Source organism: Varanus komodoensis, unplaced genomic scaffold (assembly GCF_004798865.1).
Source record: "Varanus komodoensis strain SLA01 unplaced genomic scaffold, ASM479886v1 scaffold9, whole genome shotgun sequence".
Taxonomy (NCBI): Eukaryota; Metazoa; Chordata; class Lepidosauria; order Squamata; family Varanidae; genus Varanus; species Varanus komodoensis.
In genome coordinates this window covers 29,410,447-29,426,422 of record NW_025336598.1, presented here as the reverse complement: position 1 = coordinate 29,426,422, position 15,976 = coordinate 29,410,447, and the positions used below count along the sequence as shown (strand labels likewise).

General features: G+C 43.1%; 1 protein-coding gene across 12 annotated transcripts in view; it reads right to left on the bottom strand.

Moving 5' to 3' along the window:
• STK39 (serine/threonine kinase 39) overlaps nucleotides 1–15,976 on the bottom strand; it is a 200,211-nt gene that overhangs the window by 159,973 nt on the left and 24,262 nt on the right. The window contains exon 1 of one of the 12 annotated variants that reach the window (XM_044417889.1): nucleotides 7,088–7,107. The exons of the other annotated variants lie outside the window; for them this stretch is intronic. The gene's annotated coding sequence lies outside the window, so the exon portion shown is untranslated. Of the gene's footprint in view, nucleotides 1–7,087; nucleotides 7,108–15,976 lie in introns of those variants that run through there. 12 annotated transcript variants of the gene reach the window in all.

The following is a 15,976-nucleotide window of genomic DNA, read 5'->3' as shown; positions in this document are numbered from 1 at the left end:
AGCTACAAGGGGACAGGGTTGAGTACCGACACATAAAACTCCCCTTTTAAAAGATAGTCCTGGAATGTATCACAGCATGGCAAATTCCCAGTTAAAAAAACAATAATTCTAAATAATCTTATGAAATTACATTCTTAAAATTCAGCACAAGAAGGGACCCTGGTGTGCACACAGAGAGGTGTCCAGTGGTACACTGGAGTCCATGGATAGCAGGTTGGAGACCCTTTGCTTTATTCCCTCTGAACTTGGATTTGGAGTGCAATTTGTGTTCACTTTTTCCGATTAATGCTATTATACGGCTATCATTATTTGTAGTTGCCTTTGAAGGCAACACTGGGAACCTGTGTGCTGTAGTGGTCAGAATGTTGGACTAGGACTTGGAAGGTCCTGGTTCTAGGTCCCATTCTGCCATGAAGTTCCCTGGCTGACCAGCCAGTCACTGGCTCCTTCCATGCTCATCTGCCCCCACAGCTGCTACAAAAATGCAACCACATAGCCAGCTGATGTGATACTTTGCAAGTGCAGTTCAGACTGATTCCCAATACCATACCCATAATGCAGTATTCTGTGTATTAGTTTCCAAATGCAATACTGAAAAAATGAAAATTCTCCAAAACAAACAGAAACCAAGGAATAAAAAATGAGAAGAACAAAATAACAAAATCGGTGCAGCATGGCTCCCAGCTGGCTCCCACCGAGTCGTCTCTCTCCTCCCTGGGCCTCCTGGCAGCACCAGCACATCCCCCACGAATACGATACCAACCAAGGAAGAGGTGATGGAGCACAGCCAGCCCCTGCCCCAGTCTGCGGCAAGTGGGATGTGTCCCCCCATGGACCGGCAGGAAAGCTCCCATGAACTGGTGCCAGCCCGTGAACCAGTGGTTGAATACCACAGAATCAGCAGGCTTTAACTTGAAAGAAGCCTCTTGCTAATGAGCATTATCTTACTCTCTTTATATCACAAAGCCAGTCCTGGCTGGTCAGCTTTTAATATGATCAAGACTGTAGTTAGGAGCCTCTAGTCATGATTTGCAGGAAAGAAAAAGCATACCGTTTGCAGGAGTGGGGGAGTTATCAATTCATGACAGGGAGAGAGAAATAAAGCACTACACACTTCTGTGCTTAAAACGTGTTAACAGCACAGAAGTAAGAAATGCTAACCTGAAAAAATCCTAACCTTGTTTGCTCATGTTTAGCCTCCTGCAGCCCAAGTGGAAGCATTGCCTACAAAACCCAGGACACAAAGCTTCCAAGTTCTACATGCAAGGAGAGCTTGGTGCTCAGATTCCATCACAGCCTGTTCTTTCAGCTCTAGGGCACACAAAGCCCATTTGTCTAACTGCTCTTGCAAAAGAAAAAAGAAAAAGAAAACCCTAAATAGGCTGCTTTATCAATTTTGGAAAAACACACACGCGTGCACACACAGCTACAGCTTGTTTCAAACTCAGCTTGCTTGTTCACTCTAGTGATATCGCTTTATGTCCCCATCTTCCAGCCCGGACCTTTTCCTCACTCAGATAGGATATTTAAAGAGGCAAGAGCAGGCCAGGTAGAGCTTGTTGCAAGTTCTTGTTCAGTGCAAGATTTCTGTCATGCCCACATGCAAACAGTCTTAATTTCAGCAAGACCAGTCAGATTTCCTTTCCCTGATCAACTGCAAGACTCCTGCAGTACAAGCAGCCTATCAATGGTACAACAGAAAAACTAGCTCAGGTATACAACTTGCACTGTTAAAGTTTTATCCTTCACAACTTTTTGCAAAAGGTGTACTACAACAGGCAGAAGCAACTGTTTGTGTGTGTACACCCTGCCCCACCTTCCAAGGCCCCGTAAGGTAAGGAGGGAAAGTGCAAGGATGGGGACTTATTCCTTCTCACTAGCAGAAAAAATGCCTATTGCACCATGACCCCAGCAAACTTGCATCTATTTCCCCAGAGAAGCAGGACATGACTAAGACCCTAAAAGATCACATCTCCCAACTCTACACCAGTAGGGCTGGAAAGAGTGATATAAACCAATACAGGCATCAGAAAGATTTGTGCTTGAAGAATTAAAACACTATGTGACAGTTGTAGATAAGAACCAACTAACATCATCATCATCGATTTATATGCTGCCCAATTAACCCTAGCCTCTCTGGGTGGCTTCCATACAGCAAGAACCACAATAAAATAACAGTACAATGAAACAGAAATTCCACTAAAATCAATAAAATTAATAATAATAAACAACTAATAGCAATTTAAACAAATTAATAAATTGAGAAGGGGGTGCAAAACAACCAATAATAAACAGTAATAATAAACAGCCATAAAATTATAAACCCATTAAATTACAGAATTAAAATGGTAGCAATAACTAAAACCTTAAAAACTATCCTTTAAAATCAAGCCCAACAGATTCATCTTCCAAAATATCTACAGAACAAAAAAGCCTTTAGCTGGTGTCTGAAAGAGTACGGCGGCGACGCCAGCCTAATCTCTTGTGGGATGGAATTCCATAGCTGGGGTGCAACACAGAAGAAGGCCCCTCTCCTTGCCAACTCCCCCCTCCCTTCCCTCAGGGGAGGAATGAAGGGGAGGGCCTCAGATGCTGGCTGCAGTGATGGGAAGAGTATACATGGAGAGAGGTGCTCCCTCAGCCTGGCCCCAAGCTGTTAAGGACTTTGCATGTTATCATGAGCACGCTGAATTGGGCCCAGAAGACAACGGGCAGCCAGTGTAGCCTGCACAGGACTGCTGTGATGGGCTCATGAGTGCCGGTCCTTATTAGCAAGCATGCTGCCTGATTTTGAAGAAGTTGCCATGTCCAGAATGTCTTCAGAGGCAGCCCCAGTTAGAGTGTGTAGCAATTGTCCAAGCAGGAGGTTAGCAGCACATGGGTAACCATGGCAAGGTCCCACCCATCCAAAAAGGGACACGGCTGATAAATCAGCCAAAGCTGCTAAAACGCACTCCTAGATACCAAGTTCAACTTAGCAACAACTGACAATTCAGGAACCAGGAGCGCTGCAAGACTGCTAACCTTGTTCTTTAGAGGGAGGATAAGCCTGTCCAGGAAAGGCTGAAAACTCCCCAGTTGAACAGGCAGACTCCCTGCCAACAGCACCTCCATCTTATCTGGACTGAGGTTCAGCTTATTGGCCCACATCCAATCCATTACCAAGCTCAGACACCAGTGCAGAACTGTCACTGCCTCACCTGGATTAGGTGAAAATGAGGTAAAGCTGAGCCCAGACCTTCTAATGACTTCTGGTGGTTTCATGTAGATTAAGGGTCCTCAGACTTTTTAAACAGGGGGCCAGTTCACTGTCCCTCAGACTATTGGGGGGCCAGACTATAGTTTGAAAAAAATTTGAACCAATTCCTATGCACACTGCACATATCTTATTTGTAGTGCAAAAAACAGGAATAGAATATTTAAAATGAAGAACAGTTTTAATCAACATTAACTTATTAGTATTTCAATGGGAAGCATGGGCCTGCTTTTGGCTAATTAGATGGTGACACCCCAGAAACGTGTCCACAGCAACACAATGAGTAAAAAACTGATATGATTAGGACCATTTCTGAAGAGAACAATCATAAGCTCATCATGAGCACAGAACTCATTTACATATGTGGTAGTGTGATCCACAGATCACTTTTTGGAATGCAATGGACAGGCGGTGATGAAGTGATCTGTCACCTCCACACCATCTGTTTTAACTGCCATCTCCAACAGCAACCAAATGACACTAATAAATCTGCACTCACATCAGTGCACACCCATAGAAATACATGATGTGTGGCATCCTACAGCAAAATTTGCATTACAATTTATTTTTCATGTGCAAAAGTGAGAAGGAGAGATGGAGGGGAGCAACTTCTGAATCTGCTAAAAATTATGATTTTTTTATTTCAAAAAATATAAAACAGCTTTTAAAAAAAGAGAAACTCTCTGAATATCCACTAGTCCTGCAACCATCTCTACAAATTATGTCTCTTCATATAGTTTGTAAAGATGGACTCAGGTTGCAGGACTTAGTAAATACTTAGTGAGTTTCTCCCTTTTTTAAACCTGTGTTATATTTTTTTAAAATTAAAAAATGTTTGCTCCGCTCGCTCAGGCTGCAGCAGAAGCCCAAGATGACGCCATGCCGGCTGCCGAAAGGGAGAGCACAACACGAGAGGGAGCCATGAGGACACGCTCGCCTCAGTCCAGGCCTTCCTGGCTCCTCGCCGCCGCCCCGCTTCCAAGCTGGAGGAAGGTCCCCTCGCAGGCGCTTGTCCAGCTCTGGGAGGGGGAGCGGGAGGCCGGAGAGGCGAGCGCAGGGCGGCTCCCCCAGCTGGGAGAGGGCCGCCAGGAGGGAGATAATGGCTGCTTTCCACAGGCCGAGGCAAGGGGAGACGAGGGACGGGGCCACAGCCGGCCAAGTGGGGCACCTCCTGCCTCTCCCCACCACAGGGGGAAGAAGCATGGCGGGCACTCAACAGAGGGAGCAGCTTGCCCTGCGAAGGCCACAGCGGAGGTGTGGGAGCCGCATCCCTGCTCCCACTCAGCCTCGGCCTGTCCACCCCCGGGCTTGGCAAGACGGCCACAGCTTGGCCTGTAGCCCGGGCTCGTATTTTTGTGGTTAAAAAACAAACAGATTGACCTTATTACATTTAGCATTACGGGGAAATCTGATTATATTGTTCTTACCTATCTTTTTATGGTGTCTTCGTCTCTCTCTCTTCCCACTGCCCTCCTCTCTTCTGTATTCCTGCTCTGTATTCAGAGCCAATGCATGCGTGAAATAGGGGAAGAGCCAGCGTGAGCGCAGTTGAAAAGAACTGTTACAATTTGGCATGTTCGCTGGCTCTGTTAGTCTTGAAACAAAGAGTTTCAGAGTACACCTGCGCCAGCTCTGAGCTTTCAGACTCATTTGGAGATGGTTTTCTCAGAACGAGTCCGAAAGCTCTGAGGTGGGCTGGGTAAATGACCTTGGCGGGTCCTATCTGGTCCACAGGCTGTAGCTTAAGGACCCCTGACATAGGTTTTAAAAAGCATGGGAGACAAAAGAGGGCCCTGCAGGACTTCATGGCATAAAGGCCATGGCACAGAGCAAGAGTCCCCCAGCATCACCATCAGGAGACAGTCAGCCCGATAGGAGGAGCAGGAGGAAGGGTTGAGCATAGGCAATGTCCACATGCCAATCTTGACAAGTCCTGAAGTTATTTGCCAAGCCCCTTCCTCATTTACCACCTCCCTGAGATGGGATGCAGTTACAAGGACTTTTCCAGCAGTGGCATCTGCGCAATGGAATGTCCTCCCAAAAAGTTATGCCTGTTGCCAACATTAAGTTCCAAGAAAAACCTTTTAAAAATTACCCAGGCATTGTAAGACATTAGTATCTCATGTATTTTAAACTTGGATATCTCATGCATCTGCTGGCTGTTTTTGTATGATTTTACTTTTAAATAGTTTGTACACCACCTTAAAATAATTGATTATGGCACGTTAAAATAATTAATTCTGTATCTTGATGGTACAGAAAATATTTGAAATGTTGAGACATAAAGCTGAAGAAAAAAAGGAAAAGGATGAAACAGTTTATCTGGACTCATTTCAGTCTGGCTTCAGACCCGGTTATGGTACTGAATCTGCCTTGGTCACCCTGTATGATGACCTGTGCAGGGAGAGGGAGAGGGACAGGGGGAGTGCTTCCCTGTTGGTTCTCCTGGACCTCTCAGCGGCTTTGGATACCATCGACCATGGAATCCTTCTGGATAGGCTGGCCAGGTTAGGAGTTGGAGGCTTTGCATGCTGGTGGTTCCACTCCTACCTGGCCAGCCGATTCCAGAAGGTGGTGCTGGGGGACTTTAACTCTGCACCATAGCTTTCCCCCATGCTCTTCAACATCTACATGAAACTGCTGGGAGAGGTCATCAGGAGGTTTGGGCTGAGAAGTCACCAGAATGCTGATGATGCCCAGCTCTACCTCTCGTTTACATCTACTCCAGGTGAGGCAATGGCTGTACTGAACCAGTGCCTGGCCAAGGTAATGGGCTGGATGAGGGCCAATAAAATGAGCATCAATCCAGATAAGTCCTGTTGGTGGGTGGATCGAGGTTTCAGGTAAGGACCTTGTCCTAGATGGGGTAGCACTCTAAAGGACAGGACCCGCAGCTTGGGAGTACTCCTCGACCCAGAGCTGTCACTGGAAATCCAGGTGGCAGCGGTGGCAAGGACTGCTTTCCTACAGCTTCGGCTGGCCCATCAGCTGCATCCTTACCTGGACAAACACTGACTAGCAATGGTGATTCATGCTCTGGTAACCTCCCAGTTGGATTACTGTAACGCGCTCTACATGGGGCTGCACTTGAAAACAGTCCGGATACTTCAGCTGGTACAGAACAGAGTGGCCAGGATGCTGACAGGGACTGGTCGTTATTCTCATATAATACCGGTCCTCTACCAGCTCCACTGGCTTCCACTTGAAGTCTGGGCCCAATTCAAGGTGCTGGTTTTGACCATTAAAGTCCTGAATGGCTTGGGACCAGGATACCTAAAGGAACATCTTCTTCCTTATGTGCCCTCACACCTCTTAAGATCTGTGGGAGAGGCCCTGCTTCAAGAACCCTCCCTGAAGGAGGTAAAAAGGACATCTTCTTGGAGTAGGGCCTTCTCTGTGGTGGCTCCCAGATTATGGAATGCGTTCCCCGGAGAGGTTTGCCTGGTGCCGAAATTACTCTTTTCGGTGCTAGGTCAAAACCTTTTTGTTCAATCGTTATTTTAAAAATTAGTATTTAAATGCTTAACAGTCATTTTTATTTAATTCATGTTATTGGTTATATGTTATTTATTATATTGTCATAGATTGTTTATTGTATTTTGATTTTAATTATTGTAAGCCATCCTGAGATGCTATGCGTAAGGGATGGCGTATAAAGGTTTTAAATAAATAAATAAAATAAAAAAAAAGGTGCTTTGAAGAAAGGCAATGAGTGGGTGAACAGGAGTACTAGCGATGTTCACCAAGATACTGGCTGCCTTAAGGAAGTGGGACCAAAGAAGCAGTACATTTAAACGGGAAGGAGTGTTTCATACAACAGTTTCAACTAACCAGCCAGTTCTTAGGCTGCAACCTTTTGGTTTCCTGTATAGTCACGTGGGGTAGAATTTCTATTGCCAGCTCTACATTCAGTAACTTTTCTTGAAACCTTGTGACCAACCTGTGAAAAATGCCAGTACAGACCAAGCACAAATAATCAGATACAAGTTCTTTGCAGTCATATTATCATTTTCCAAAATTTAACAGACATTTAACTAGAAGCATTCCTAATTTTGTCACCAAACCAATTAGATTTTCTGATTTGCAAACTGCATCTTAGCCTTTCACAGCTAATTCCAAGCTCCACATTTGTATTTCAACTTGTACTTAATACAGTGGAATTCTAAGTCTTCCAGCTGTCATTTTTCATGCTCTTCCACTTTCAAGTTCTGTCCATATCCATGATTTTAAACATCCCCACATTTTCTCAATGTGGCTCTTTTGCAAGACTGTAAGAAACCATCTTATTAGGAACCTAAGCAGTTAATATCTACAGAAGAAGCCTTCTTGAGGACAATGTTACCTGGAGGGAGCCATTTGTTGGGCATGTATGAAAGGCTTTCTCCTCTGCTTTCCTCAAACTGCTCCGTGAAGAAGTTATTGGCCCTCACTCTTAGTTTTTAAGAAAGGATGCGAAGACACATCCTTCCAGTTGAGTCTTCTAAAATATGTAGCTCTCAACGGTGGGCAGGGAAGAAGGTTGGTCACTGAGAAAAGTGTCTGGCACTCTGGCTTGCGGTGCCCCTTTCCACGTCTTGCATGTGCCTGACCACTAAGCTCCATTCTCCTCCTATAGCTCAGGTTTCACCAACCCCAGGACACCTTGCAGAGCTGAAGACCACAACAGACTCTTCAATTTTACCATGGACTATTTCAGACTACGGTGAGTAAATGCCATTCCATGCTGACTGTATGTGCTTATTAAAGATTAAGAAAAACTAGCAGAGTTTCCCTAGATGAAGCACGGCAAGAACACAGAATGTGTTAGCAGCAAAGCAGGACTAGACATGCCACCATAATACCAGTAAGTTAGTTTCTGGCAATTCCTGTAGCCTCAGAATTACCAGGGCCAATAGTCTTGTAAGAAGCACATGCACCTCAAACTGGACCAGCATCCAGTTTAACAGGATGAAAAGGATTGTGTGGGGAAATAAAAGAATGAGAATTGTAACTGGAAGGATTCTTCAGCTTTGCAAATAGGTCGACAACCATCAGTAGTCTACCAAGAAACAAAATGATCTCACCTCTTCACACATACCAAAGTAAGGAATAGTAGAACCAACTACCATTTTTGTTTAATCTGAAATGCTTGCTTCCATTTATTTATTTTACAATTTAAAAACAGTTTACAATTTAAAAACATATAAATAACAATGCAATGAGTTAAATAAATGTATTAACTTAATAAAGTTAAATAAACAAAGACAATAATTCCAGTATAGCAGAAGTTGACAACCTTCAGCAATTAAAATAGAATTAGTGCACAGCATAGCAGCAGATATAATAAAAACAGAATTAAAGCTTTTCCATTAAACTATTTGAAAAATGAAAAGGTCTTCACCTGACACTGAAAAAAAACCCAAGGATGCCACCACACGGACCTCTTTGAAGAGCATATTCAAAAGACGGAGTGCAACTGCTAAAGCCCTTCTCCTGGCTATCACCCCTTACAGCCCTTGTGTGTAACAAGAATTTAGAACATAAAGATCCATGTGAACAAGCAGGAAAGCCTTAAAAGAGGCAAGGGGTTACTTAGAATCTATTAGAGCAATCCCCCCGATTCAAAGCATAAAACATTTTTTGGGAAAGCTGTCAGAGGAACTTTAGCTCATACAGGTCTGCATAAAATAGGGCCTGCAATTCTAATCAGCCCTAGCCAGCAAGACATAAAGGGAAGTTGCAAGTCAAAATGTCTGGAGGGCTATCAGTGGAGAAGGATAAGACATATCTGTGAAATTAGGCTGCATGCAGAAGTAAAGGCCTTCGGACTAAAAAGAAAGCCATTCTCATTAGTGGTTAAAAAGCAAAATGGGATGGCACAAGGCTGGTGGAGATTATTATACATGGGTCTTAGCTTGAAGATTGTCCAGACTCTTCCAATGATGCAGAACAGAGCGGCATGGTTGCGGGTAAGGACTCAGTCCTTATTAACATAATTACGCCTGTCTTCCACCAGCTGCACTGGCTGCCTGTTCCAGCCCAGGCTGAATTCAAGGTCTTGACTATGGCATATAAACTCTACACAGCTTAGAATCATATTATCTTAGAGAGTGCTTTCCTCTATATATCCCTGCCTGTCGCCTAAGATCATCAATGGAGGCCTTCCTACAAGCTCCTCTGCCTAAGGAGATTAAGGAGGAAGTTGCAAAGAGAAGGGCACCCCAATTAAGGAATGCTCTATCATCAGAGATTTATCGGGTACTTGCTGAGCTTTAGGCATCTGACAAAAACATTTCTCTTCCAGCACACCTATAGCACCATTTAGATTATTTATACACACTTGCACTTTGATATAGTAACTTAAGCAATATTTTTATTTTACAGGTATATGGGTTTTTATCCTGTTTATTTATGATGATACTTTAATTGTAACATAATAAAATTTAAGTTACTTATTGCTACTTTTATTGTAATGGCCACCCAGAGAGCATGATGCTATCAGGTGACTTCCAAACAAATTATTTAAATAAATAAATAAGGTGCTGTCCCTCATGTTCCATTTTTTTAAATTCAAGAGCAAATGTAGAAAATGTGCGTCCCTGAAATGCCTCTTCAAAGCTTTGCATAGCATTTTACAAGCCCAGACACTGTCACAGGTGAGCCACTTCGAGACTATGGCAAGCTGGTTCCTTCAAACATCTGCTATGAAGTCATTTCTCACCTTCAGCTCAAATAGGTATAGCGGGGGGGGGGGGGAGAGCCCTCAAATTACTGCTTCTAAAGTGTTCACTAGGGGTAGAGTTCTTCTTTTAAAAATAATTCCACTGTATTCTTAGCTGTCTGCTGAGTCATTGCCTTCCTCCGATTTAGGAGAGTAGGATGGTTAACACAGATAAAGTCAAAACAATTCCATAGAAGACAAAAAAAGTAATAATCCTTGGTACAAAAATACAAACTCAAAAATAGATGACATGAAAATGGGGGATTGCCCATCAAGCTAAACCATGATGAATAACTGCATATTGCAAACAAAATATGACACTGATTTTCCCTTTATGTTTGAAGTTTTAAACACCTATCAAATCACGCTCCCTTTGAAGGAAGGCCTCTTCCTGTTTAAGCTAGAGGACATGGAAATATTCCACTCTCCCATGTGTTGGCATGTGAGACCAATGTGCATTCTTTTTCTCCAGGGCTCCACCCTACCTTATTCATTCACCATCTAGTAACAGATTACATAAGTCTTTGAAGAAATAGGAAAATGATTCACTTAACAAAAGGAGAAGTATGCATGACAGCAGAAACTGAGTATTTCCCAAGCTCCAAGTGGATGTTGTAAGGACACTATTAACTGACAAAGAGTACACCGATTATTGCTCAGATTCTCCAGTTACCGGATGCATGAGCAAAATGCAACTTTCAGTTTAAAATCACTCTCTTGGTTGTCTGTTTTGTAAGCCTGTCTTCCCATCTATTTCTAACACAACATTGAGAGTTGAGATATCAGAATAAAAGTTGGAACAAACTTATTTTCACAAGGCAAAAGAGGAGATAAATGCAACACATAAGGCCATGCAATGTATGCCCAGCAGACCAACATTAAGTTAAGGTTGCACATATTTAGGTCAATATTCTTTGTTCTAGCTTCAACCTTCACACCTGTCTCCAAAGGAAATCCAGAAAGATGCAACATACTGGGGGATCAAAATCAAGGCTGTCAGGGTGTACATGCAGGACACATTCTGCATGCCATGTACAAAACCCAAGCTTTACCTCAGATGCATTTCTCAAGTAAACAAGGCCTCTCAGACACCATACACAGGAAGCTGCCTATTTAAGCCAGTTCTGCCAACACAGACACACAGCAGCTCTCTAGGAATTTTTCACCCCTAGCTGGAGACGGAGGATTGAGCCTAGGGCCTTCTGTACGCAAGGCAGGACTCTACCATTGAGCCACGGTCTCTCCCTAACATAAACTTTACACAGTAGGATAACCTACTAGTACTCTATGTAACCTATTCTTAATGTTCCTGTAGTCTGGAAAGGAGAACAAGAGGCAACATTTTATTTTTACTAACTTTTTCTATTTGATGCAATATATGTTCCTTGTAAACACCTCACCTTGAGTAGTTGTTAAAATATTCTAAATGCTTCAATGTCTCCAGGTCTGATCTAGGCAACTGATAAGAAGCTACCTAAATTCAGACGTACACTAGAAACAATTAGCATGTCCATCAACACAGCCACCAACAGTCAGGACTGGATGTCTATTTTCATCTGCAGCTTAGGCCTGGCTTCCACTCGCTCTCACAGTCCAGTTAGCAGTCATATTAGCGAGTCAGGAGTGTGCCTTGTGAGTGTTACCCAAATGTACCCCTCCAGTTTTTTTTAAGTGAAGCAACAATAATTTAATTGCTGAAAAACTACTTTGGGAGAAAGAGGTGCAAGGAAGGAACAGTGACCTCTACACAGAAGCTCCTGCTACAAATAGGAGGAACAAAAATTCAATCTGGAAGAAAATATTCTTTGATCTGGTCTAGACATAACACTAATTCATGGTTTGGTTAACCCACATGCTGCTGAATTCTGGCTTGGTATGATGTGCTAATCTAGTTGCATTAATAAACCATGATGTTAATCATGAACAACTCATGGTTTATTGCTGGGAGATGTAAACCCCTGTTAAGGTATGGATTATGATTACCTAGAAACCATGGGATGTGCATGCACAACAAGCACAATTCCACAACACTGTTAAAGTCATGCATATCTGGAAGCACACATCAGTAGCCCAGATGGATTACAAATACTCCTTTAATTAAATACTTTCACTAACCAAGAGTGTAAAATAAAATTCAGGGTATAGTAGTAGCTCTAAATATACAATCAAATTAGGAATTAAATTATGACCTAAAACAGAGTTGCACATGTTCTGAGGGCACACAAGGCAACTACTTTGCTGAAGAAATCTAGATCTGGTTAGTACATAGATGGGAGACCTTCTAGGAGGCTCAGGTTAGTTCTAAGGTTAAAGAAAATTCTAGTTCTAGAACTAGAAGACAGACAGTACAGAAGGAAATAATCAGTAGAGGCATTTCTGGTAGATTATGTCAGACAGAATGGCCTTTCAGTTCAGCCTTGGCCACTTGTGCTGAGCTCAATAGCCAACAATGGGCACCGTGAACCAGAACACCTGAGGTCATGAGGTTGGAAGAGGCTGCACTAGCTGAATTCTTTGAACATCTGGAGAGCTCCTTCTATCCTGTAACATGACAAAGAGAAATTTCACTCCATTCCATATCCCACACTTTTTTAAAACACTCATGAATCTGAGCCAAAAATAACCAATCCTGGACTTACTTCAACCTCCCTTTACATGATCAGATGATAAGATCATCCAAAAGACAGCCAGGTAAGAAAGACCAGGTGTTCTTGACTCATCCAATAATGAAGGATAAAGTTATTGTGTTAACAATCACAGGGTTCATTCTGGTCATGCTGATCATTGTCTCACCATGAAATACCATGACCTGCAAATGACTCAGGAGAGTCAGCAGTGATGCAACTCCAGTGCTGAACTCCCCATTTGTGCAGACCAGGGGTTGTTAGCTCAGGCTAACAAACCTAGAACAACCATGTCTTTATGAACAAAGCCTTTGGCCAGTTTTGTTAAGCTGTTTCATTCATTTACCTTCCCTTAATCCAAAACATTCAAAACCTCACATCCTTTTAAACCTCACATCAAAATGGAAAGGATAACAACAACACCAGCCATCAAAACTGCAGTATTTTGAAAAGCACTTTTCCCAATTAAAAAAAAATATTTTAACTGCTGCTGCAACCTTACTATTATTTTAATACATGTTGTTTTACATTTATTTACCCAGTACATTTATATGCTCCCTTTTTCCTTTCAAGGAACTCAAGGCAGCTTACATAATTCTCCTCTCATGCTTTTCCTCCCACAACAACCCTGCGAAGTCGGTTGGGCTGAGAGTCTGTGACTGACCCAAACTCAGCCATGGAGTTAGTTGGATGGCTGCATGGGGTTAGAACCCATGGAAACTGCTTTGGTCCTGAATCCCAGTCCTTCACTCTTAATCACAATACCACAATGGCTCTTACGCTGTTTATTGTTTATTTTAAACCACCTGGATATCTTTGTTATAAGCAGCCTTACTCCAAGGAGGCTACCTCTTTTCCAGGCATATTATTACTCAATCTGCCAACCATCCTCCTTCTATCCATGTACTTAAAAGCATGGGTGGACAAGATGTGGCCCTCCAGATGTTCTGGCCTAGAATTCCCATCAGCTCTCACCAACTTCAGCAATGCCGAGGGAATTATGTCCCTTCATTAATTTTGGTCTGTGAATTCACCACCCACTTCAGCTTCAGCAGGTCACAGCCTGCATGCCCCCCACCCCCCACACACCCCTGAGCCTTCACATGCCTTTGCTGCTGAAAAGGTAGCGCTCAAGTAGGTTCTACATGTGGCAATATATAGCCACACATTTTAACCTTGTCATGCTTCTCCATGTAGATCATCGAGTGTGGTTGATGTACTTTTCTACATAGATCCTGCCTTCCTAGTTGTGATCTTTCATAGCAAATACTATAGTAAAGGGGTGGCCAAACTTGCTTAATAGAAGAGCCACATGCAGTAAATGTCAGATGTTTGAGAGATGAAGTGGGTGCCCACGGGCAGCGACACCAGACGAGTGGGTGCCCACAGGCACCTGCGGCAGCAAGCAATGAGCCATCAAAACAAAAAAACACCCTCAAAGAGCCACATGCTGCTCCCTAGCCTTGGTTTTGCCACCCCTGCTCTATCTATATTTTGGGAAACTAATCCCTGGTTGTGATCACGCAAGTGCTCTACTGGTAATCCTTATTCTTTTTCTTTCAGCAGAAATTCTTAATATGCTGCCTTAACAGCTCACTCCTTCATGGATCACTGCCTTGTCGTGGCAAAGGGGCTTGCGCAGCTCAATGAAGCTATAAGCTATGCCGTGCAGGGCCACTCAAGACAGACTGGTCATAGCAGAGAGCTCTGACAAAACTTGATCCACTGGAGAAGGAAATGGTAACCCACTCCAGTATCTTTGCCATGAAAACCCCATGGAAAGTACCAAAAAGCAAAAAGATATGATGCCGGAAAATGAGCCCCTCAGGTTGGAAGGTGTCCAATATACTACTGGGGAAGAGCGGAGGGCTAGTACTAGTATCGCCAGAAAGAATGAAGCGACTGGGTCAAAGCCGAAAGGACACTCAGTTGCAGATGTATCTGATGGTGAAAGGAGAGTCCAATGCTGCAAAGATCTATACTCCATAGGAACCTGGTATGTAAGATCCATGAATCAAGGCAAGCTGGATGTGGTCAAACAAGAGATGACAAGACTGAACATCGACATCTTAGGAATCAGTGAACTAAAATGGACAGGAATGGGTGAATTTAATTCAGATGACCATCAGGTATACTACTGCGGGCAAGAATCCCTCAGAAGAAATGGAGTAGCCTTCATAGTCAATAAAAGAGTAGGAAAAGCAGTACTGGGATAAAATCTCCAAAATGACAGAATGATCTCAGTTCAAATCCAAGGCAAACCATTCAACATCACAATAGTCCAAGTCTATGCCCCAACCACTGGTGCTGAAGAGGCTGAAGTTGACCAGTGCTATGAAGGCCTACAACACCTTCTAGAATTAACTCCAAAAAATGATGTCTTCATCATCATGGGGGACTGGAATGCTAAAGTAGGAAGCCAAAAGATAACCGGAATAACAGGCAAGTTTGGCCTTGGAGTACAAAATGAAGCAGGGCACAGGCTGGTAGAATTTTGTCAAGAGAATACGACGGTCATAGCAAACACTCTTTTCCAACAACCCAAGAGACGACTCTACACATGGACATCACCAGATGGTCAATACAGAAATCAGATTGATTATATGCTCTGCAGCCAAAGATGGAGAAGCTCTATACAGTCAGTAAAAACTAGACCAGGAGCTGACTATGGCTCAGATCAGGAGCCTCTGGTTGCAAAATTTAGGCTTAAGTTGAAGAAAGTAGGGAAAAGCACTAGGCCACTAAGGTATGACCTAAATCATATTCCTGATGAATATACAGTAGAGGTGACAAATAAATTTAATGAATTAGATCTGATAGAGTGCCTGAAGAACTATGGATGGAGGTTCGCAACATTGTACAAGAGGCAGCAACTAAAACCATCCCAAAGAAAAAGAAATGCAAGAAAGCAAAATGGCTGTCTGAGGAAGCTTTACAAATAGCTGAGGAAAGAAGGGAAGCGAAAGGCGAGAGAGAAAGATACAAACAATTGAATGCAGAATTCCAGAGAACAGCTAGAAGAGATAAGAATGCCTTCTTAAATGAACAGTGCAAAGAAATAAAAGAAAACAATAGAATAGGGAGGACCAGAGATCTTTTCAAGAAAATTGGAGATATGAAGGGAACATTTCATGCAAAGGTGGGCATGATAAAGAACCAAAACGGCAGGGACCTAACAGAGACAGAAGAGATTAAGAAGAAGTGGCAAGATTACACAGAAGAACTATACAAGAAAGAGCTTAACGTCCCTGATAACCACAATGGGGTGGTCACTGACCTTGAGCCAGACATCCTGGAATGTGAAGTCAAATGGGCCTTAGGAAGTCTGAGTAACAACAAAGCTAGTGGAGGCGACAGTATTCCAGCTGAGCTATTCAAAATCCTAAAAGACGATGC